This window comes from Protopterus annectens, chromosome 1.part0, assembly GCF_019279795.1.
Source record: "Protopterus annectens isolate FY-2018-M chromosome 1.part0, PAN1.0, whole genome shotgun sequence".
Classification (NCBI taxonomy): domain Eukaryota; kingdom Metazoa; phylum Chordata; order Ceratodontiformes; family Protopteridae; genus Protopterus; species Protopterus annectens.
This window is the reverse complement of record NC_056725.1, coordinates 806,651,468-806,676,812: the sequence shown is the minus strand read 5'-3', so window position 1 is coordinate 806,676,812 and position 25,345 is coordinate 806,651,468. Positions and strand designations below refer to the sequence as shown.

General features: G+C 42.8%; 1 protein-coding gene across 1 annotated transcript in view; it reads right to left on the bottom strand.

Moving 5' to 3' along the window:
- LOC122794642 (arf-GAP with dual PH domain-containing protein 1-like) overlaps nt 1-25,345 on the bottom strand; it is a 1,143,274-nt gene that overhangs the window by 221,571 nt on the left and 896,358 nt on the right. The gene's annotated exons all lie outside the window — the stretch shown is intronic.

The window sequence follows — 25,345 nt, the reverse complement described above, 5'->3', positions numbered from 1 at the left end:
TGGGTAAGGTGAAAGGCTGACCCCTGTTGAGGTGACATGCCTGTGCCCACCATAGACACTCCTGTTGAAGGCAGGGAATGAGTGGTATCATTGTTTCCAAGCTGTGGCTGTGCTGAGTTCATATGCTTTTCAGGTACCATTGTAATTTCCTCATATGCAGTTTTGCAAATGGTACTAGTAGAATGCAAGATGCCATGAATCCCAAGGCCTGCAGAATTTTTCTTGCAGGGAGTTGGGTCTTTGTTGCCATTATTTTGAAATATCGAGTCAGCTCTTGTTGCTTGTCTGGCGTGAGTTGTATTCAAGCTGGCACCCAGGAATATTATGTTTTGTGAGGGCACTAGTTTTGATTTCTTTTCATTTACTGTGTACCCATGGCAACTTAGAAGGTGTTTGACAAATGCCAGATGCTTTAAAAGAATGTCCTTGCTTGAATAAGGCAGTCATCCAGGTATGGGTATATTTGGATTCCTCTTTGTCTGCAGTATGCAATTAGTGGTGCCAGGCATTTTGTGAAGACCCTGGGCGCAGTAGATAAGCCAAAGGGCAGTGCAGAGAATTGATAATGCATTGAACCTGCAGTGAAGCGGAGGTATCTTCTGCAATTTTGTCTGATAGGGACATGCAGGTATGCCTCCTTGAGGTCCAGCGTTACTAACCAAGCATTCTTTCCCAGCATGGGAAGAAGCTGCTGTAGTGGTAGTATCTTGAATTTTGGTACTTGCAGATAGGTGTTCAGAATTGAAAGATCCAGAATGGGTCTCCATGCTTTGTCTTTTCTTGGGACTAGAAAGAGTCTTGAGTAAAATCCTTGTCCTTGCTCCTGTGTAGGTACCTGTTGAATGGCTCTCACGTCCATGAGAGCTGTAATTTGTTTTTGTGCCTCTGCCCATTTATTTGGTGGCAGGTTTGGCATTCCTTTTATCCTTGGCAAGGTATGAAAGTGGAATCTGTATCCCTGTGAGACAATGTTTAGGACCCATTTGTCTTTTGTGATGATGTGCCAGCTGTCTGCAAAAAATTTTCCTCCCAAGGGAGCTGCCAGGAGAGATTTGCTTGGTAGTTTGAGGACGGAGTCATTGTGTTTGTCTTATGCTAGCTTGGGGCCTGTCTTCTCCTCTTTTCTGGGTAGCAGTACCCCATTGGCGAGGTTTGTAAGGGCCTTGTGACTGACCTCTGCCCCTTGGGCGTCTGTATTTGCCCCTCTGTGATCTGTCAGAAGCTGGAAAGGACCAATTTTTTGTTGGCCAATTTCTGCTGAAACGAGGAGGTTGTACCTGTAAACAATCCTTGACCGTCTGCATAGACTTTGCCTTATCCTCCATTTTCTTTAAAACCTCTTCTGATTTGACACCAAATAATACATCCTGCTGTAAAGGTGCATCCAATAATTTTGCTTTAACATGATCAGGTAGGGTTTGTTCTTTTAACCAAGCATGTCTACGTATGACAGACCCAGTAACAGCTGCTCTACAGGAAGCTTCCAATGAATCAAATCCACATTGTAAAGTATGTCTGCCCACCTGTTCAGCTGCATGCAACAGATCCTGCATTTCCTTGAATTCAGACTGTTCAGTATGTGTGCTCATTTTTTGTTTTAATTGAGTCATTAGGAATTGCTGATATTTCAGCATGTGAAACTGACAATTTAATGTTCTCATAGCCAGAGTTGCTGAGGAGTATATTTTCTTTCCCCATCTGTCTAGGGCTCTGGAATCCCTTTCAGAGGACACAGGATTTTTAGCCACAGACGATTTAGCCCCCTTGGGACCCTGGGAAAATGTTTCTGGGTCAGCCACAGGGCTTTTATAAAGGAATTTGTGTGAATCAGGTACTCTGTAGTATATGTCTGGTTTGGCTGGAGCAGGAGGTAGAGAGTCTGGATTTAGACTAGACTCCCAAGTAAACATCATCCACGATATTTAAAACTGGAGGGATAGCAAGTGGTCTGTGCTGAGGTAGTAAAAGGAATTCTCAGAGCCTTTTCTTAGAATCAGAGTAGTCCTGGCCTTCCCAGTGGAAATGTTCCCTCATGGTATGTAAAGTTTCCCCAAAGGAGTAATCTTCAGGGGGAGATGCTGAGGGAATAGAGTCTTCAGCATCAGAGTCTTCATAAGGGGGAATAGTGTAATCCTGTTCCTCAGAAGAATCTGAGGAAATTGAAACCTGGTCAGAGGAAGCATAATCCTCCTCTTGCCTTGGTCTTTTATCTGGAGGGGGATGGGAACCAATGATTAGGGTAATCAAATCTTCAGTCATCTTAAGCATCTGTTTCTTAGGCATGGGGCCTTGAACTGCAGACTGATGCAGAGTCTTTTTTGGTTTTAAAGGAGTTTTAAGCTAAGCATAAGATTTAATGGTGAGTGTAGTCGGTCTGAAGACACCTTCTGCAACTGAAGGTGTTTCCTCTGCACCGGGGTCTCCTTCTGCTCCGGTGTTGGAAGGGCCTAATAAGGATGGCTGCATCGGCCTAGTACACTCCGCTTGAGAATCCGCAGCTGTCTGGGGTTCCAATTCTGCGGTCGTCAGGGGCTGCGTAGGTGCTTCACTGAAAACCGGAGAACCGGCGACAGGCCCAGCAGAGGCCTCGGAATCTGGCTTGTTCCTAGGCTGCCTGTTCTTATCCTTGTGTTTTTTATGCATGCTGGTCATCGGCTGCCCTGATGGCATGATATAATTAAATCTCCTACCAAAGTAATGTCGAGCGAAGTCAAAACAGGGTTTGATAGTTCGTTTATTAAACCTAGCACAAAACCGACAACCTGTGACGTGGTGGTCTTGGCCTAGGCAAGGAATGCAATAAGAATGGGAGTCCTTATGAGGTATTTGCTTCCCACAAGAAATGCAATTGTTAACTTTTTCTGACATCGGACTGAGGCAAGAAAAGGTTCCCCAACGGGGTACTTAGCTTTATTGAAGACTTCAGACTGAAATTCGAATCGAAAATCTCAGGTGTCAGCCGACCGGCACTTGTGAACTGCTTCTGCTTCGGGCACCGCGCGGCAAGAAAGACTGAAGAAAATGGCGTCACATGCCTCTTATATACCCCTGGCTCACTGACGTCAGGGAAGAAGCGACAGCTACTGACGCCGGACCAAGACTTTGGAACTCAGGCTGACTGCGGGACTGCCTGATGGCAGGATAACCCAAGTGTGATGACTGCAGCAGAGTAACACGATGAACATCTTTGCTTGACATAGATGGGTAGCTTGTTCCAGAGTATAGGAAGTCTCTGGGACAGGAATCTATCCTTCCAGTGTGTCCTGCTTATTGTGGTGAGAAGGTTTAGGTCCCTAGAGTGTGTAGCTTGGAGGAATTCGGATTCCTTTAGGTGTAGCATGTCCAACAGCTCTGAGTTTGACATAGCTTTATATGTTAGGCAGAGATCACCTTGGAGTAGGCGATATGCTACGGAGTAAAGCTGGAGTTTTTTGAGGCGGTCAGTGTAGGGCATTTGTTTGAGGCCAGTAATCCTCTTTGTGAGGTACTTCTGTGGCCTTTCCAGCTGCTGCAGATGTCTTGTGAGGTACATTCTAAAAGGGGCATTGTACGCTATAATGGGTCTAATGAGTGGCGAGCAGAGGGGAACAATGACCACTTTTTTCCTGGATGAGAACCCTTTTATGATGAGGTGTACCACGTAGAAGGACTTCCTGACTACTGTGGCGATGTGACTATCAAAGGAGAGACTACTGTCCACCTGGGTCCCAAGGTCTCTTATCACGCATTCGGTGTTAAGTAGATTATTGCCTATGTGGTAGTTCATGGGTACAGAGTTTTTACCAAAGGGGATGACACTGCACTTTTCGGCACTGAGCTTGAGGCCATGGCTCTGACACCAGGCATCTGTCTCAGTGAGGCCCTTCTGTAGGATGTCCACATCATCTGGGGACTTGACTATGGCTCCTAGTTTGCAGTCATCTGTGAACTTCGTTAGCCAGAGGCCTTCTGTGTTAGCCTGTACTTCAGAGAAGTAGATACCAAACAGGAGAGGTCCCAATACGGAACCCTGTGGTACTCCACTTGTCACTGCTTTGAGGTCAGATTTGGAGTCTGCAACTTTTACAGTGTGGGTTTTGTCAGTGAGCCAGATGGCAACCCATCTTGTGACGTAGGGGATTTATACCTAGTTTAGAGAGTTTAGCTATAATTCCAGAATGGGGGATGGTGTCGATAGCCTTGGCGAGGTCAAGATAGGCTGTGTGAACCAGCTTACCCTCATCCACGGCTTTGGTGACTGCCTCAAAGAAGTCGATCAGGTTCAAGAGGTATGATCTGCCTTTCACAAACCCGAACTGGGTGGGATCCAGAGTTTGGAGGTTACCAATGTCTTTGTTTATGAGATCCATGATGATACGTTCCATGGCCTTGCAGACCAGGCTCATCAGGTTAATAGGTCGATAGTTCCCGGGATCACTGGTGGCTCCCCCTTTGTGGAGTGGGATAACTGTTGCTGTGTGCCATTCAGTGGGCACAAAGCCTGCGAGGCTATTATTGAACATGGTTTTTAAGTGGGGAGCCAGTTCATTCTGAAGTTCGTATAAAACGCAGCCTGGGATGTTGTCCGGTCCCATGGATGCTGTGTTTTTGGCTTTAGAAAGTGTAGCTTTTAACTGCGCAGTTGTGATTACAGGGACTCTGCATTCTTCCTGTATAGATATGGGCCCTTTAGGGGGTGAGAGGGGGGTAAAGTTAGCACTGACCCAATCTGCCAGGATGTTGGCAATATCAATTGGTTCTATAATTTTCGTGCCTTTGTGCTGTAACTCAGAGCAGATCTGGGTGTTGCCATCTAGATTCTTGACATAGCTATAGAATGCTTTGTGGCTGTCCTTGGATTTAGTGGCAATTTTGTTTTCATAGCTAGCTTTGGAGAATCTTATAAGGGATCTCAGCTTCTTACTGAGGCTGACCAGGGAGCTCCTCCACTCATGGGATTTTACTCTCTTTTGCAACAGTTTCTTCCTTCTGTTGTACAGTTTGTTTATGGCAAGGGACCACCAGATTGGCTTCCTTTTTTTGGAGGATAGCGTCTTGGTTCTGTTTAGGATAGCACAATCCATGCACTCGTGGAAGTGCTTATAGACTTAAAAATGTGTTACTAAATCAATCTAAGGTCCTTAATTCAGTCATTCTCCCATGCGAGAATGAGAAAAAGCAGATTAATTTTTATTTTGTCATGCTCTTTTAACCAGACTTTTTTTTTAGATTGGACTGCCTACATTTCTAGATTTCTTAAAACTGAACAAGAGGAAAGAGAGGAGGAGGAAAAAAAGAAGAACAGTAGCACCTATTTACAATCCCTATTACACTTAAAAATAACTGAGAAACCATTACTTTATAGCATGCAAAAAAAACATACACCACAAAAATAGTACTATTAAGAAAAAAATGTTTTCTTTAGTTACAGTTAACTTTCACCCCTCTCTTGACCTCCCCAAAGCATTTTCTCACACATTAATGGCATGAAGTAGGACATATACTTTAAGAGTCTCCCACTTGTCCAACAAATTCTGAAAAAGACCAATATTGCCAGATTTTCTTGTTCTGTCATATTTTACAAATATAACTATTGCACTGTAATCTCACATTGTTACTGGTTTTATTACTATTCATCTCCATCTCTGAAATCGTGTCTGCTTAATTTCCTATGTACTCTCGATTTTTGTCAACTTTTCTCTAACATTTTCCACTGAAACAGTGGAAAAGGTTTCACACGTATAGTCTCTTTGTGGTCTTTATTACCAGAAGAACAAGAAGCAGAATCTCCTTCTGTTTCACAGTTCACCTTTTGTTGGACAAATGTTTTACTTTCTCCCTAGCAAGTACTTCATCAAAAATGACTTTGTCCCTCTAGGGAAGAATACCTTGAAGACAGCTGGGTACAGCAGTTTGAATCTCACATCTGAGTCTTGACATTCCCTTAATAGTGGAATTAATTTACTCCTCTTCTGCCTGGTGTACAATGTGCAATCATTCTCCACAAACACTCTGCTGTCTCCCACTTTTAGTATTTTGTCCCTCTGCCACAGTTTTGTAAGAATCAACTCCTTCTGCTGGTAGGATTGTATCTATTCTATTAAAGGTCTAGGCTGTTTTCTCATAACCAGGTTTGGAGCATATGCATGATGTGCTCTTTCAACTAACAACTCCTGCTGTTTAATACTAGTCTCATTTCTTATTTGTGCCTTCATAAAATTAATGCAGTCTGTTCCTTCCAGGTTTTTCTAGTAAAGGTGAAAATCCTAGGCTTTCCCTATGTGCTCTGTCCTCTAATTCTATTATTTTTGAAACATCTCTTCCTGAGCAGTTTCATATTCAGCCAGTCTTTTTGTCATTTCATCCTCTGATTTTTGCAGCTTTATCATCTCATCTGAATATCTGTTTAAAGCTTCTTCCATTTTCCCGGCCTTTTATTGTTTGTGTTCATATACTCCTTCAGTGTTTTGTTTTTGTTTGTTTTAACCTGGTCTATGTGCAGTTGTCTTGTATCTTCCTGTAGTTTACTGGAAGTCAAATCTGGAGGTTGCACTGCTTTTTGCTGAACAGCTGCAGAACTTTACCCAGTTAGTGTTTCTTCCTCACTTTTTGTAGCCAACGTTTTTCAGATGCTCTGTATTTCTTTCTTCCTGGCATCCAGGCAGTATACTTACTAGCCAGTTACTGAAATTTACCAACAAACACAACAGTCTACTGGCCTTCTGTGTTGAGTTTCTGTTTTCACACTGGGAGAGCTAGAGTTAAGCTGTTACTCAATGTGCAGCCATCTTGGAAGATGAGAATGATTCAACCTCTTCATCTTCAGATGACATGTTTTAGTTTCTCTTCTGGGAAGTGGAAGGAAAAACAGTAGTACTAATAAGCCCATGAAAGGTTGGTGGCCTAAGTGCCATTATGGCCATAAATAGGCCATGTGAAAAAATACATCCACTTCTCTTCTTAGGATGTTGAAGGTGAAGAAACATTTTAATCATTTGGTTCTTTTTCAAGGTGTGATATCTGTTTTGACTTAACACGGAGAGACTGACTCCTGACAAACCTCAATGAGTGATCTTGTTGTATGCGTTTGGATACTTCAGGACTTTTTAAGCATTGTTCCCCCTTCTCACCATCATCAGTAATTTCAGTTGTTTTGGATGTCCGAACTTCAGACGCCATACTTGCCTCCTGCAGAATTATGGTAGCATGAGTCTGAGCAGATGTCGGGTAAACCAGTGTTTCTGCGGGAATGTCAGTGTCTAACTGAGCAAATGTGATATCAGGTCTTCTAGGCCTTTTAAAATTTTTCTTTTGAATGGTTGGGACACTGGGGCTAGAAGTGTCTTCCATCACTACTTGGGTGAGGCACTTAAGGTGCTGAGTTTCCAAGTAGAAATTTAGAGATGAAAGTCATGTCCTTAAGGTCTTTTGGATAAATGACTGACAGATCATACAATTTTTATAGTTGGGCTCTCCACCTAAGTGGAAAAGGCACTAGGAATGGAGATTCTTGTAGAGAATCTGCCTATCACACTCAGACTTTTTCCCTCCAGCTGACATATAATAAAGCAACAAACAGCAATACAACTGAGAAAAAAAAAGAAAGAAATTTTCCCCAATGGGTCACTTATCTGAACCAGTGAAGGCCAATGGTACCAAAGACCAGGCATAGAACAGGCACACAAGTGTGAGACCTACGTTCGGACTGGTGGGGAGAGAGTTGGAGGATTCATACTCATTTGACTGCTTAAGTAGACTTATACCCAAGGGCTTAGATTATACATCAGATGTATGGCTCTATGTTTGGTTTTGGCTTTAATATCCTTGCAGGATGTCTGGGTTGTTTGGCCAGATAACCCTAACAGTTTGGAATACCGCAACAGTTTTCTAAAGGAGGACATCAGACTTTAGTAATTTTAACTTTATAGAGAAGAATATATGCCAACTAGTTAGTAATTACAAGACAGTTTCACCTTTACAGGCAAATTCCTTGCCAAATAATTTACTCATCAAGCTTTTAGTTTAAGCATTTAATTGCAATCTTCCTAACAGCAAATCCAGAAAACAGCAAAGGCTTGGTAAAATTATTTTTAGTAGAGGTCTGCTTTTATGATTATGAAATCGGTATAGGTCAGTTATTTAAAAGCTACTTCTAAAAACAAAATATTTGTCCATTTTTTCTTTATCTTTAAAACAGGTGTTTTGGGGGGAATTCATTTGGATGATAAATGTTTTCTTTGACTTGATCTTCACAGAAACTGTCCAAGTTCCCTTACTTACAGCTTCCAAGAAACAACAGCCAGCAGGTCATTATAAATTATACAGTCGACGATTAGTATTCCAAAACGTGCACACCAATTAGTCAATCCAATCAGCATGTTCACAGTAAATCAAGCATTCCTCACAAGAACAAGTTTGGTTTGTGTTCTCCACACTGCTAAGCGGAGAACATAAAGTATTTAATGTCAGTAAACTGCTCTGTGGAGCAGAATACAATGTACTAAAGATAAATAAATAAATAAATAAATAAATAAATAAATGATAAAATAAAATAAACCTTTCAAATTGTTGAAGTCATGAGTGCCAAAGTAAACAGCTCTACTGCGTATATTGCCAAAGCTTACCTGTTGACACAGGTATTCCTGCTAATTTACTGACTTCATTCCTTGTGAAGCTGCTAGACAAAACATCATATTTTTAAATGTGAGGCAAACATTTGCACAAAATCTGCTCAAACCATATAGACTTTCAACAAAAAATAAATAAAAAAAAAAATGGCAGAAACAGCAATGTGCTGGTCAACCACAGAGCACACCCAGTGCATACCTTTGATGTTCCAGACTTTTAGAAGCCGGTGAAAGAGCACTAATGTTCTTTTATACAATGCCATTATTTATAAAAGTTAAGACTTCTTGTTAAATAATGTCATTGTATAAAAGCACCCCTGTATGTGGGTAGCATAGGATTTACTCACAGTTGGCTTTGTTTAATCACTCATGATCAAACCGGGCCAGCTGTGGGTAAATCTTGCATTAATCACACCCAGTCATAGATTACTGTTAAAATGAATGATTCCCAAGTAGTTACACTAACTGTGCAATGGAACAGAGAAGCTGAATGATTAGCAATGATAGGACTGGCCTTGGAGCAGCCTTTGTACAAATATCTCAGCAGTGTCCACTCCTTCAAAGACCTGAAACAAACAGCTCGGAGAATTCTTGGTTTAAAAATGTTAACAATTTCAAAAATTATATTTAAATCTCAGTGTTTTGTTAACATGCACACAAAAGGACAAAAAACATAGATCAGAAGCAAATCACTTAACAGGTATTACCAATGTGTTGGAATGTGTTACAACTTGCTCTGAAAGAGTTCTCATTCTTCCTTTCAGTAAAACAGAACACAGACTACCAACAAAATAGTCTGTTTTGAAGACCTGGGGTTGCATAGAATAAAGAGCTTAATCAGATACTTACTGGTGACTTTGACTGATGGAAGTTGGTGTGCCAATTCCTGACAAAGCCATTAAGTAGCTGGCTAATGCCTCCTAATGTTCAAAAAAGTACAGTTTTGTACCTACCATAAATGTAGATGTTCGAGGATCTACATTGCTGCAGTCATAACCTGTGGGGTAGTCCGCTGTCCTCGATCGGCCCGAATACCAAAGAGCTGGGCTGGCGTCGGTCATAGTCGCCTAGAGCTGACGTCAGTACATCGTAGTACTTAAGCGCATGACCGACGTCATATCCTCAGTCTTTCTTGCCCCAGATGTCAGAAGGCCTAAGAATGAAAGAAGGCCAGAGCCAAAAAAGGTAAAGGCCCAAAAACTACCAGTGTGGAAATAGAGACAATCCTAACATAAAAAACACAGCCACCCCCAACTATAGAGGGGAAGGAGGGAGGGAAAATTGGACTGCAGCAATGTAGATCCTCGAACATCTACATTTATGGTAGGTACAAAACTGTACTATGTTCTTTGTCTCACATTGCTGCAGTCATAACCTGTGGGTAGAATCCCAAGGCAAAGGAAAAGGGAGGCTGGCAAACTAACATGCCCTGTAAAACTGCAGTGGCAAACCCAGCCCTGGACTTGGAATAAAGAGGGAGATGGTAATGCTTAGTAAAAGTGTGTACTGAACTCCAAGTAGCTGCCTCCAAAATATCCTTAGTAGCTACACCCCTCAAAAAAGCAGTAGATGTGGCAGTAGCCCTAGTAGAATGAGGTCTAATCCTAGCAGGAACATCCTTCCCATGATGAGAATAACAAAAAGCAATACATTGACCAATCCACTTTGAAATAGTCTGCTTTGAAACAGCTTTCCCTTGTGAACTCAAAGCAAAAGAAACAAATAACTGTTGAGTCTGTCTGAACTCCTTAGTTCTGCTCAAATAGTAATGTAACTGCCTGTGGATATCCAAAGAATGCAAGACTTTTTTCCCCTTATTTTGGGGATCAGCATAAAAAGTAGGCAAATGAATAGATTGGTTCAAGGCCACATTAGAAATCACTTTAGGCATAAAAGTAGGGTCAGTTCGCAAGGAAACTCTATCCTTATGAAATATCAGAAAGGGTTCAACTGCCATGAGTGCCTGCAATTCAGATACCCTCCTAGCAGAAGTAATGGCCAACAAAAAAGCAGTCTTCCAAGACAAAAACTTCAATTCAGACGAAGCTGCAGGTTCAAAAGGAGGTAAAGTAAGTTTCTCCAAAACAAAATTGAGATCCCAGGAAGGAGTAGGAGCTCTATGTGGGGGTCTTATATTCTTTGCCCCTCTAAGAAATTGTTTGAACAAGGGATGAGAAAATAAAGGAGGGTCACAATCATAGTGAGCAGAAATGGCTGCAGCATGAACCTTCACAGAAGAGAATGACAAACCCTTGTCCAGTAATTCAGTAAGATACTGTAGTGCAAAACTCAAATTAGGCACTGAAACATCAAAACCCTTTGCTGCGCTCCAAAGAAAAAATCTCTTCCATTTATCAGCATAAACTTTTCTAGTACTAGGCCGCCTGGCTTCCAAAATGACATCTAAAACCTTTTGAGGAAGCTGAGACCCCACCGGCTCCATCACAGAATATGCCAGGCTGTCAGATGCAGGGACTGCACCCGAACATTGAGAAAATGATTGTTTGACTGGGATAACAAATGAGGAACCTGTGGCAGAAGGCAAGGAGGCTCCTGGATTAAACTCCTCAGCAGAGGATACCAATGCTGACGTGGCCAATCTGGTGCTATTAGAATAATGCAAGGCTTGTCCAGCCTGACTTTCAAGAGTACCTTGGGAAGAAGAGGCAGAGGAGGAAAAGCATAAACATGAAGGTTGTTCCAACTGAAAGATAGAGCATCCACTTTCCAAGCATCTGGGTGAAACATCTTTGTGCAAAATTTTGGTAGTTGAAAATTCAGTGGAGAAGCAAACAGGTCTATGTCTGGAGTTCCCCAAGCCACAGTCAATTGTTTGAAAACCTGAGGATCCAGTTTCCACTCGTGGGGATCCACAATTTGCCTGCTCAATACATCTGCTAGGGAGTTCTGTGCTCCTGGCAGAAACCGTGCTTGTAGATTGATTTGCAAACTCAGAGCAGTCTCCCACAAAATCATTGCTTGTCTGCAAAGAGGGTAGGAATGGGTACCCCCCTGCTTGTTGATGTACCACATGACTGTTGTGTTGTCTGTTTGAATCAACACCTGTCCCGGCTGAAGTAGGTCCTTGAAGGCCATCAAAGCAAATTGGACTGCTAACATCTCCTTCATGTTGATATGCAAATGTAGCAGTTTGGGAGGCCACACGTCTTATATCCATTTCCCATTGAAGTGTGCTCCCCAAGCCAAGTCCGAGGCATCCGTCGTTAGGATCTGACTCGCCTCTGGTCGGGTCACAGAGAGTCCCTTGTTTAGTTGACATTCCTGAGCCCAACACAAGAATTCCTTCTGGATGCAAGGTATAATCCGAATGACAGTGTCCAAACCGTGGCAGTGTTGAGTCCATACACTTTTGAGATACCATTGTGGCTTCCTCATATGTAGTTTGGCATTGGGAAGAACTAGAATGCAAGATGCCATGAACCCCAAGGCTTGAAGGACTGTCCTTGCAGTCAGCCTGGACATTACTGATAACTGCTGGAAGTATAGATGAAGAGTTCTTTGTTTGTCCGGGGTCAGAAATGCCATCTGAGAAGCTGTATTCAGTCTCACACCCAGAAAGCACATGTCCTGAGAGGGTACTAGACTGGACTTTATTTCATTCACAGAATACCCTAGGCACCTTAAAACTGCCATTACATACTGGAGATGTTGTAGTAACTTGTCTTTGTTTTGAACAAGAATCAGGCAATCGTCCAGATAAGGATAAATTTGTATTCCTCTCTGTCTGAAAAAAGCAATCACCGGAGCCAGAACTTTTGTGAATACTCTGGGCGCAGTAGATAAACCAAAGGGCAATGCAGAGAACTGATAGTGAGAAGTACCAGCCCGAAATCTCAGGAATCTCCTGCAGCTGGGCCTGATAGGGATGTGAAGATGGGCCTCTTTGAGATCCAGGGTTACCATCCAGTGATCCTTGCCCAGCAGAGGCAGAAGCTGTTGTAATGTTAACATCTTGAACTTTGGAATGTCTAGGTAGGTATTGAGAATGGACAAATCCAGAATTGGCCTCCAAGTGTTTCCTTTCTTTGGCACTAGGAATAGACGGGAATAAAAACCTAGGCCTACTTCTGACGGAGGGACCGCCTGAATTGCCCCCATCTGTAAAAGTAAAGAAATTTGCTCCTGAGCCTCCATCCTTTGCTGAGGAGGCACATCCGGCATGCCTTTGAAAGGAGGAAGAGTGTGAAAATAAAACTTGTACCCGTGATTTATTATATCCAACACCCATTTGTCCTGGGTGACCAAATGCCAATTTTGCTGGAAAAGTCCCAACTTTCCTCCTAGAGGAGCTGCCAGTAGAGAAGGGTCTGGCAGCAGAAGATGCAGGTCATTGGGTCTGTTTACGAAAAGGCTGACCCCTGCCCTCACCAGAAGACTGTGCAGGAGAACTCCAAGTCCTAGGTCTGAAAGAACCCTGAGCGTGAGCTCTGCCTCTACCACGCCTAGACCTGCCCTTAGACTGATTATCCGAAGAAGGAAAAGACCATCCTCTAGCAGGCCAATTCCTACTAAACTTAGGGGGCTGCACCTGCAGAAAATCTTTAACCGTCTGCATAGACTTAGCCTTATCTTCCATCTTTTTCAGAACCGATTCCACAGAAGGACCAAAAGGTACTTCAGATTGAAGAGGAGCATCCAAAATCCGAGCCTTAACATGCTCTGACAAATTTTGATCCTTAAGCCAGGCATGTCTACGAATAACTGAACCTGTAGCAGCCACCCTGGAGGCAGCCTGAAGAGCATCGAAACCACACTGCAAAGAATGCTTGCCTACTTGATCTGATGCATGAACCAACTCCTGGAGCTCCTTACACTCTATACCCTCGGATAAAGCATCCACCTTAGATTTCAATTGACCTAACAAAAAATTCTGATACTTCAGCATATGAAATTGGCAATTCAAAGCCCTCATAGCTAACGTAGAGGAGGTGTACACTTTTTTCCCCCATCTATCTAAAGCTCTAGAATCTTTATCCAGAGGAACTGGATTCTTAGCCACAGAAGCCCTAATACCCTTCGGACCTTGAGTAATGATTTCCGGATCAGCTCTAGGGCTCTTGTACAAATACTTATGTGCTTCAGGAACTCTATAATGTCTGTCTGGCTTAACAGGGGCAGGAGGTAAAGAATCAGGATTAAGAGAAGATTCAGAAAAAACATCTTGAACAACTTCTAAGACAGGAGGAATAGCCAAGGGCCTATGCTGAGGCAGAAACAAAAATTCCCGGAGCCGTTTCCGAGAATCCGAAAAATCCTGAGCTTCCCACTTGAAATGCTCCCTCATGGAATGTAAAGTCTCTGAAAAAGAAAAATCCTCTGGAGGAGAAGCAGAAGGACAGGAGTCTTCTGCATCCGAATCCAAATAAGAAGGGAATTCCTGAATTTCTTCAGCTGAGGAATCAGTAGTCAGAGGAATGATCCATCCCTCTAAATTTGCCTCCACCCTAGGCCTCTTCTCTGGGGGGGGCATAGAACCCCTGATTAAAGTAATCAAGTCCTCAGCCATTTTTAACATATGCTTCTTAGGAACAGGGGCTGGAGAGCTAGAACTATGACCAGGTTTGGCCTTAGCATGGCGTTTAGCCACTGAAGTAGAAGGCCTAATAACCTTCTGTAAAGATGGAACTACAGACACCTGAGAAGCACATTCAGCCGGGCCTAGCTCCTGAGAGGTTAACTCCTGTAAAAGTAAAGGTTCCCCATGGAATTCAGCTGAATCCCCGGCCGGATCCATAGGTTCAACCGGAGGCTCCGTAGAACCGGCGTCTGTAACGGATGACTCATCCGGTTTAGACTTCAAAGGTTTATCTTTACGCTTTTTAGCGGTAGCGGGCGTCGGAGGATCTGACTGCATGTTATAATTACACCTTTTCCCAAAAACAAGCCTGGCACAGTCTAATCTCCATTTAATTGTGCGCTTGTTAAATCTAGCACAAACGCGGCACCCGACCACGTCGTGCTCAGGCCCTAAGCAAGGAATACACAAAGAATGAAAATCCTTATGCGGTATCTGTTTCCCACAAGAAATGCAATTATTAACTTTTTCTGACATCCGGATAACTGAGGCAAGAAAAGACAAAGATTTCCCCAACGGGGTACTTAGCCCAACTTGGTCTTCGGTCTGAAATTCGAAAAATGAAAATTTCAGAACGCCGAACGGCACTTGCAAACACTGCTTCTGCTTCGGACCACGCGGCAAGAAAGACTGAGGATATGACGTCGGTCATGCGCTTAAGTACTACGACGTACTGATGTCAGCTCTAGGCGACTATGACCGACGCCAGTCCAGCTCTTTGGTATTCGGGCCGATCAAGGACAGCGGACTACCCCACAGGTTATGACTGCAGCAATGTGAGACGAAGAACATCAATGTCATCAGGCAATGGTTACACAACCTGGCAACCATATCTATGCATATCCCACAATGCAACTCAACAAAAGAGATGCCCAGATTCCCTGAAGTGGCCAAGAATGGATCAGTCTAAAGCTGAAAAGCACTGTATTACATTTTGTATTAAGACTATTTCCCCTCATCAGAAAGATAAGGAAGATAGTTCTCAGACACCTTTCCTAAGGGATGCCAACAATAACCTGCTCACTGGTCCACAGGCCGTCAAAGGCAGATGGAAGGTGTACTTCCAATATCTTCTGAATGAAAAGAAAAAAAACACACAAAAGTTGACCAAGCACACTCCATGATGAAAAAAAGATGAATCCACCCTAGAAGTAAAAGCAGCACTAAGGAAAATTCAGTCAGGGAAAACAGCAGGCTTGGATGAGGTCAATGCAGATATAATCAAGAAGATGGGTGTGTGAGGAGAGAAATGGCTCCAGCAGGTACAGTATGGAGACAGATGTATACCCCAGATGACTGGAGAATAAGCATGCTAGTACCAGTGTATAAGAATAGAAGGGACATTCACAAGTGCACGCAGTACAGAAGTATCAAAGTCCTATTCCACTTAATGAAAGTTCTAGATAGGGTAATTCCTAAACAAGTATGCAGATTAGTAGAAAGTAAGATGAGAGATGAGAAGTTCAGATTTACATCAGGATGCAGCACACTGACCCATTGTTTGTTGAGCTGAAAAAGAAGCTAGAGATAAGGAAAGTGTCCAATTGGGCATTCCTAGACTTGGAGAAAGCATAAGACAAGGTACCATGAAAGCTGATTTGGACAGTTCTGCAATGATTCGAAGTCCTAGAAAAATCTGTAGAATTAGTGCAGGCTATGTACAAGGTCTTACCCAGGACATCCCAATAGCTCTTGCAGTAACCTAGTTTTCATACCACCCACAAGCCAGCGAAAGGTTGTGTTAAACATTGCTGATGCTTTAACATAATGGTGCAGTCCTGTAACTGTACATCCTACATACACTTAAAGCATTATCACGTGATACATGCATAACATGCAACAGCAAATATATAAAAGAATGCAGAAAAACCTGAAGCAATTACAATTTCCCATCTTCAAATGTGATAGGTATTTTGGTTATTAATTCCAAGTCAAAGGAAAGGCACTAAGCAAACCTGAATGTGAGTTACATCACTTTAAAAAAGCCAGACACTATAAAGTATAAAGATGCAAAAGTAGGCTTTAGCGAATATAACATATTATACTTTTTATTCTGCAGCAGTCGTGCTTCTGCAATCCTCCACTGACACCACTTCCTGGGCAGTAAGGTCCAGTTTGTTCTATTTTCTTTTCAAACTTTCCTCTAACAAACCACCTCTTTCTTGAATCCTATGAACACAGCATTACACCACAGTAAAGATGTTTTAAGGTCACACTGATAATGAACCCTTTCAGCTGTACATTCAGGGTAACTTACATTAACAGAAATCTCCATTCTGCCTTAACATTATCTTGTATGTCTTACAGTCATAAGAAATAAGTTGAATAGTTGTTGCCTGAACAGTATTTGTTGTCCGATTCCAAAATGGGTGGTGCTGAACTTCTAAGTCATAAGAAAATAATACCAGTGGGTAACTGGGTAATGAAATTCTGAGAAGTAGGTGGGATTCAGAAAACTCTGTGCTTAAGTGCAATTAACCACACTTCCAAGAAGTGCAGCAGTTAAGCCTAAACAACTTGTAACTCAGTGCAAACTGAATTCTACTTAGCCTGCCAAAAGGCAAATTTCAGAAATGGATACAGGCAACACCAAGCCACAGTTATAGCTCATCTGCTACTCACTGTTATGTCAGGATTGACAGAAAAGAGCAACAGTTTGGTCCAGGAAGAGCATCATGAAAGCATGCTACATTACTGCTGTAACGTCTGTGTGCAGCTGCTACAGTAGATCTGGTTACAGATTTATAAGATAGTAAGGTTGTGTACACTTACCATAAATGTAGATGTTCGAGTGTATTCACTGTTGCAGTCATCACACTTGGGTTATCTGCCTGCAGGTAGCCCTCAGTCAGCTCGAATACCAGAGTCTTGGGATTTCTGCATCAGACGCTGTCGCTCCTTCCATGATATCAGGTTGTCAGGGGTATAAAACATGCAGCCTCCAGTAAAAAGTGAATATCATTGCCATAAGATAAGGCCAAAAAAGAGGATAGGTAAGTCAGGGGGCTGGAGGGAGGGTAACCAGGACTGCAACAGTGAATACACTCGAACATCTACATTTATGGTACGTGTACACAACTGTACTATGTTATTCATGTTTCACTGTTGCAGTCATCACACTTGGGTAGATTCCCAAAGCTGAGGAAGGGTGGAGGCAGTCAAGAAGTACTAGGGCTGGCTAGTAGGCTTTGTAAGACTGCTGTAGAAAATCCAGCTCTGGATTTAGAAATGGTGAAGGTATGTACAGAGTTCCAGGTTGCAGCTTCCAGGATGTCCCTGGTAGCGACTCCCCTGAGAAATGCTGTAGAGGTTGAGATAGCCCTAGTGGAATGGGTTCTGATTCCCTGTGGGGCAGGTTTTCCATGGTGTTTGTAGCAGAAATGGATGCAGTGTGCTATCCATTTGGAGATGGTTTGCTTTGAGATGGTCTTGCCCTCTGTCCCTGTAGCAAAGCTGACTAGCAGTTGGTCAGATTTTCTGAAAGGTTTAGTCCTGTCAAGGTAGAACCTAAGCTGCCTCTGCACATCCAAGGAGTGCAGGATCTTGTCCCCTTTATTCTGAGGATTAGGGAAAAAGGTTGGTAAATGGATGGATTGGTTTAAAGCCACACTGGATACCACCATGGCATAAAGGATGGGTTAGTCCTGAGGGAAACCCTGTTTGCATGGAAGATAATGAAGGGTTCCACAGCCATACGGGCCTGCAACTCAGACACTCTTCTTGCTGAAGTGATGGCTAGAAGTATGGCTGTTTTTCAAGAGAGGAATTTTAACTCTGCTTTATCAGCAGGCTCAAAGGGGGGAAGCGTGAGCTTCTCTAGTACAAAGTTAAGGTCCCAGGCTGGAGTGGGAGCTCTACTCAGGGGTCTTAAATTGTTAGCTCTTCTCAGGAACTGTTTGACCAGAGGGTGAAAGAAGAGGGGTGGCTCAGTATTGTAATGAGCTGAGAAGGCAGAGGCATGAATCTTAATTGAAGAGAAGGATAGACCTTTGTGGAGCGGTTCTGCTAGATAATCTAGGATTTGAGGTAAGGTTGGCACGGATGTGTCCTTTCCCTGAGACTGGCTCCAAGAACTGTGTCTTTTCCACCTATCTGAGTAGGATTTCCTAGTACTAGGCCTCCTGGCCTCAAGGATGACATCCAACACCTGTTTGCTGAGGGTCACTGGTGATGTATTCAGGGGATAAGTCAGGCAGCTAGGCTCAGGGTTTGCAGCTGAGGATGCAAAATCTACCCCCCCCCCCCCCGCTGGGACAGCAGGGAAAGGGTCTGAAGCAGGTCCCCTGGTGGCACTACTGTCAGACTGAGTAAACGTGGGTACCAGTGCTGGCATGACCAGTCTGGTGCAATCAGTATTGTCCTTGGTTTTATCCTGTTTGATCTTGAGTAGTATTTTCGAGAGGAGGGGCAGAGGGGGAAAGGCATGGATTGTGAGGTTTTCCCATGTAAAGGATAGGGCATCCACTTTCCATGGTTGGCTGTGGGGAGTTCTTGTGCAAAACTGGCTCAATTGATAGTTCTGGGGGGAGGCAAAGAGGTCCACCTCTGGTGGCCCCCATCTGTGGATAAGAAGCTTGAATAGTTTGGGTTCTAGTTTCCACTTGAGTGGGTCCATTAGTTTTCTGCTTAAGTCATCTGCCAGTGAATTTAGTTTGCCTGGCAGGAATTGAGCTTGCAGGTGCACTTGACTGCTCAAGGCTGTGTTCCACAGAGTCATGGCTTACCTGCAGAGTGGGCAGGAATGGGTTCATCCCTGCTTGTTTATGTACCACATAACTGTGGTGTTGTCTGTCTTTATCAAAATTTGTCCTGGAAGTATAAGATATTTGAAGGCTGTCAGTGCATTCTGTACAGCTAACATTTCTTTTAGATTGATATGCAGGTGCATTTGTCTTGGGCTTCATTTGCCTTGAATGCATCTGCCTGCCATGTGAGCTCCCCCCCATGCATAGTCTGATGCATCTGTTATCAGGGATTGGGCAGCAGGGGGTTGAGTGAAAGGGAGTCCCTTGTTGTGGTAGCAGGCCTCTGCTGACCAAAGGAACTCTGTCCTTAGGCAAGGAATGATAGGAATCACTGTTTCCAGGTCCTGAGAATGTTGACACCAGAGACTTTTTACGTACCATTGAAGTTTCCTCATATGCAGTCTTGCAAATGGAATTAGTAGAATGCAAGAGGCCATGAACCCAAGGGCATGAAGTATTTTTCTTGCAGATAGCTGGGTTTGGGTGGGCAGTAGTTTGAAGATGTTTGTCAAACAGACCTGTTTTTCTGGAGTGAAGAATGCCATCTGGGAAGTTGTGTTCAAGCTTGCTCCCAGGAATACATTTTTTTGGCTGGGTACCAGATGTCGTTGATGGTATACTCCAGAGAAGTTAGAAGTCTCTTTACAAATGTCAGGTGCTGAAGTAGCAATTCCTGACTGTCTGCCTGAATCAGGCAATCGTCCAAGTATGGGTAAATTTGAATATTTCTCTGCCTGCCGTATGCAATGGCTAGAGCCAGGCATTTTGTGAATACACTGGGTGCAGTAGATAAGCCAAAGGGAAGTGCAGAGAACTGAAAGTGCATACAGCCTTCCCTGAAACGCAGACATTTCCTGCAAGATTCCCTTATGGAGATGTGGAGATAAGCTTCTTTCAAATCTAGGCTGACCAGCCAGGAGTCCTTGGCTAGCATAGGAAGCAGCTGTTGGAGAGTAAGCATTTTGAATTTTGGAACCACATGGAAGGTGTTCAGAATTAAGAGATCCAGAATAGGGCGCCAAGAGTTTTCTTTTCTGGGCACCAGAAACAGTCTGAAGTAGAAACCCTGTCCCCTTTGCTCTGTTGGAACAGGCTGAATAGCCTTGATACTGAGAAGAGAAAGTACTTGATTTTGGGCCTCTGCCCATTGGTTTGGGGGAGGTCTGGCAATCCACTTGGGGTTGGTAGTGAGTGGAAGTAGAATCTGTAACCCTGGGATACAATGTCTAAGACCCATCTGTCCCAGGTAATGTACTGCCAGTTATTTGCATGCAGGGCGTGTTTTCCTCCTAGGGGTGCAAGTACTTGGGCAAGGCTGGGAAGGATGAAGGACAAGTCATTGTGAACCTTTTTCCATAGGATGGTGGCTTACCACTCCCTGTTTTTGAGGTGGGAGCACTCCACTGTTTAGATCTGTGCATACCCTGAGACTGTAGTCTTGGTGGTCTGCTGCCCCTGGATTTGGACTGAGAAGGTCTGGGAAGGACTGGAAAGGACCAGTTTTTTGAAGGCCAATGCCTACTGAAGCTAGGTGGCTGTACCTGTAGGAAATCTTTAACACTTTGCATAGGTTTAGCTTTTTCCTCCATCTTTTTTAAGAACTTCTGCTTTAGTGCCAAACAAACGTTCTAGGTTTAATGGAGCATCTAATAATTTTACTTTGATATGGTCTGACAAGATTTGCTCCTTTAGCCAAGCATGCCTTTTAAGAAGAGACCTAGTGACAGCAGCCCTGCAAGATGCTTCAAAAGCATCAAAACCACATTGCAAAGTATGTTTTCCAACTTGGTTAGCAGAATGCGTTAACTCTTGTAAATCTTTATGTTCTGCACAATCAGGAATCAACATAATTTTTTTGTTTAATTAGTTCCATAATATGTTGCTGGTACTTCAACATGTGAAACTGGCAATTTAAAGCCCTGATGGCAAGAGTAGCAGAGGTGTATACCTTTTCCCCATCTATCTAAAGCCCTAGAATCCCTGTCCGAAGGGGTAGTGTTATTAGCTGTAGTAGCCTTAATGTCTTTAAGTCCCTGGGAAATGATCTCTGGAACCACAGTAGGATTCTTAAATAGAAATTTGTGAGATTCATGTACTCTGTAGTACCTGTCAGGTTTTCTAGGAGCTGGTAGCAAAGTATCAGTGGTAAGACTGGATTCCATGAAGACATCCTCTACAATTTCCAGAACAGGGGGGATAGCTAGAGGCTTGTGCTAAGGCAAGTTTAAAAATTCCCTGAGTCTCTTTTTGGACTGTGGGTAGTCCTGGCACTCCCAGCGGTAGTGCTCTCTCTGGGTATGCAGGGTTTCACCAAAACAAAAATCTTCTGGTGGGGAGGCACAGGGAATGCAATCCTCTGCATCAGAATCCTTATAGGTAGATAATGGCATGCCCTGGTAATCTGAGGGGTCAGAGTCATTGGACACATGATCTGAAGAATCAGAAGGAAAATCAATTATTTGTCTTTTAGAGGGGAAAGGTTGGCTTCCCCTAATTCAAGTAATGAGGTCTTCAGCCATTCTAAGCATTTGTTTCTATGGCATGGGAGCTTGAGAATGAACTTTGGTCATCGGTTTGCTAGGCGTAGTGCAAACTCTAGGCCTGAGAAATTTGGTAGTTTTTGTCTGAAATGAAGTAGTCAGTTTAATACGAACATCGGAAGGTCTGAAAACACCCTCAGAAGCTGGTGCCTGCACAGCGGCTCCGGACCCATCCAAGGTAGAGACATACGCAGGTTCCATAGTTGAAGAAGCATCTTGTGGCATACCGGACTCTGTATGGGTCTCAGTAGAGGCCTGCAAATCTGTAGAAGCGGGTATCAGGGGCTGTGAAAGCACCTCACTGAGTACTGACGGACTGGTGACTAGCTTAACGGCAGCATCGTCAGCAGTTTTGGACCTATGCGGTCTGTCTCTGACTTCATCCTTATGTTTTTTCAGAAGATCGGTAGTTGGATGACTTACTGAAACCATTTTGGAATACGGAGAATGAGAGCGAAAGAATTTAGCAACAAAGATAGCCCAATGACGAATAGTTCGGGCATTGAATAGGGTACAAATCCGAAAGTGAGGAACGTTGTGGTCTGGGCCTAAACAGGTGATGCAGTAAGAATGAAAATTTCTGTGAGGTATTTGCTTTCCACAGGCATGACAGTTATTAACTTTTTCTGACATTGTTTAGAGCAAGAAAAAAGGGTTCCCAACGGGGTATTTAGCTTTTAAAAGACTTCAGGTCTGAAACTTGAATAATGAAAATTTCAGGTAGCGGCTGACCGGCACTTGTGAACTGCTTCTGCTTCGGGCTCTGCCCAGCAAGAAAAGCTGATGTAATGGCGTCAGCTGCATGTTTTATACCCCTGACGACCTGGCTTCATGGAAGGAGCGACAGCATCCGACGCAGAAATCCCAAGACTCTGGTATTTGGGCTGACTGAGGGCTACCTGCAGGCAGATAACCCAAGTGTGATGACTGCAACAGTGAAACAGTGGGCTGCAGTGTGGGTTACAGAAACCTATAGCAGTGATCTACAAATTACAGAAAGGAAAGGAAAAATCAAATTTAAACAACTGAAATTAAAAACTCCAAATGGATGTCCTCCATGAATTGTGGAATGAAAAAATTCATATAAAATTCAATTTTGCAGAAAAATGCCAAACACAAAAAAAAAATCATTACAGAATCAATAACTAGGAAACAATGCTTACAAATTCCACAGACTGTATTTGGTGTTGTCTACCTGCTTGAAAAAAGTCTTCTATTATCTTTTACAAATAGCAACAACATCTGTAAAGTCTTTCTGATTAAATGCAAAACGAAAAATGAAAAGACAGGATTACTAGTCTCTAAAATGAAAACTCAATGCCAAACAAAAGGGTAGAATTTAAATTCTAAAGTAATTTCAATCAGACAAGATTTAAAAATCAAGCATATCCCTTAAAATAATTTAAAATGACAGATAACTAAAATATATTTCTGCACTGATTTAAAGATAGTGTTACAAAACAAAAAAAAAGCACCCTTCTACTTCTATGGGGAACAGAAGAGGGGACAAATAATAAGTTTCAAGGTCACAACAGAAAGACCAATCGTGAAGTAATCCAGTCACAAACAGGATGATGCTATACTTCAATTAAACCACAATAAAAACAGAATCAAGGGGGCCCCCAGATCAGAAAATATGTACAGCATGACAAACTTAGAACAGGAATTGAAATCAATATGCAACTTTTTACATGTGGTGTGGTGAAGAACCATTCGAGGGGCAATTTAGACTTCCAGAGTAGCACTCTAAAGTCATTATAGGCTTACAAAGTGCCTGCCTTGTCTTACTATCATGCCTGTATGACATTTAATTCAGTAATGAACTGTGGCGGCTGATTTTATGTTATGTATACTGCACATCACCAGATCTGGCTCAAGAGTGTTAAAATAAACTAACATCTCCTTCACGTGCAAATATCAGCCTCAGGAATTGAGCCTGTTGCAACCTGAAGCAATGACTCAAAGGTAAGTGCTGAATGAAGGTTCTGAAAAGGAGATTAGAAAGACTTCTCAAAAAAAAAGAGAGACACGATCTAACCTTGTACATCTAAAACAGCATGATGACTGGTTGCATAACAATGCCTAATATCTCCTTCAGTGTCATAACTTCATTTGTATTCCTTCAGTGTAAGGAAATAAAAATATTCACTAGATATGAACCAGATAGGACTGGGATGGTTAAAAGTCCCAAGATCATTGGTAGAATTAGTGCAAGCTATGAACAAGGACCCAAAGACTCAAGTACAAACAGCATTTGGCATCACAGAGGGGGTTCCCAGTGGGAGAGGATGTGCACCAGGGTTCAGGTCTGAACCCACTGCTGTTCATACTGGTGATGGACTACATTAGCAAACACATTGGAGGAGAGAGATCAAAAAAGTTGCTGTATACAGATGATGTGGCATTACAGGCAGACTCTGAGCAAGACCTTCAGCAAAGGACAGGGGAACGGAATACAAAAGTGTAGGCACATGGGATGAAACTAAGCACAGAAAAGACAGTGAAAATAGCAGCAAACCAAGGAAATCAGAAGAAGCTGAGAATTGAGACAGAAGGAAAGATAGTGGAACAGGTAAAATAGCTTCAATTATCTGGGATGGGTGGTTGAGTAGAAAGGAAATCTGAATGAAGAGCTCAAAGCTAGAATCAGAGGGGCCACAGCCAACTGGCATAGAGCCTCAGGTGTAGTCTGTGACAGAAGAATGCTAAAGAAGCTGAAAAATAAAGTGTACAAGACAGTGCTGCTATCAGTACTTCTGTGGGATACAGAAACCTGGGCAGTCAAGGCATAGCAGGTGAGGAATCTAGAGGTGATGGAAATGAAATGCCTGAGAAGGGTGGTAGGATGCACACTGTCAGACAGTCAAATAAATGAGGGCATAAGAGCAGAAACCAAAGTAGCTCCAACTGCAGAAAAGATCAAACAGGACAGATTACAGTGGTTCGGACAGAGGCAGAAAAGCAGAAGATAATCTGGTGAAGATGATTTGGAACAGACAGGAAGAAGGTAAGATGAAATGAGAACATCCAGCAGAGATGGATGGATTGTGTGAAAGAAGATCTGTGACAGTCAGGCATGAGTGTTGAAGAAGGCAGGAGTGTGGTACTGAATTGAGAGAGATGGAGACTGTTAACACAATATCACGACCCCATGGAGAAAATGAGAAAAAGGGGGCTGATGATGATGTGAACCAGACTACTGACTACAATAGCACTTCAGGCATACAAACAGCTTGAAATCACTATGAAATGAATAAAAAATAAAATTAAAACAGGCTGTGAAAACAGACCGCAAATTCCATGTCAAACCAGTGTCCGCCTATCTATGAAACTGTAAAGAAAGAGAAAAAGAACTGTCCTCCTAGGTAACTGTACTAGAACACTAAAGATGCATCTTTAGTTAGATTGGTTTATAAACAAATCTGACACTTGACAGCTGCTGTTTCAGTTGCTCAGCACCTTGCGTAAACCAATCATAGATGGTTTCCACTTTGTGCGGAGACGTCAAAAATATCACAGTGGTAAGTCTTACAAAAGTTGTCTACTGTTATTAAACACTTATATGTTAATTAGAAACTACTTCTGTAATGCAGTACAGAAAAAAAATCCATGTCTAGTGCTTCTCAGAAATAAACTTGGCCGGTAAGCTAAAACCTCCTCTCTGCACATGAATCCAGACCATCATGTTCACTTCTATGATGCATACTACAAGCTGCCACTTACAGCACCACCATCTTAAAAGTCACCCAGTCTATCAAGAGAGACTAAGCCAAAAAGTTGTTAGTCTGGGCTAGACACCAGATACACATCAATCACTAGGTAACAGAGTTTCACCTACAGAAGCTACAAAGAATGGTA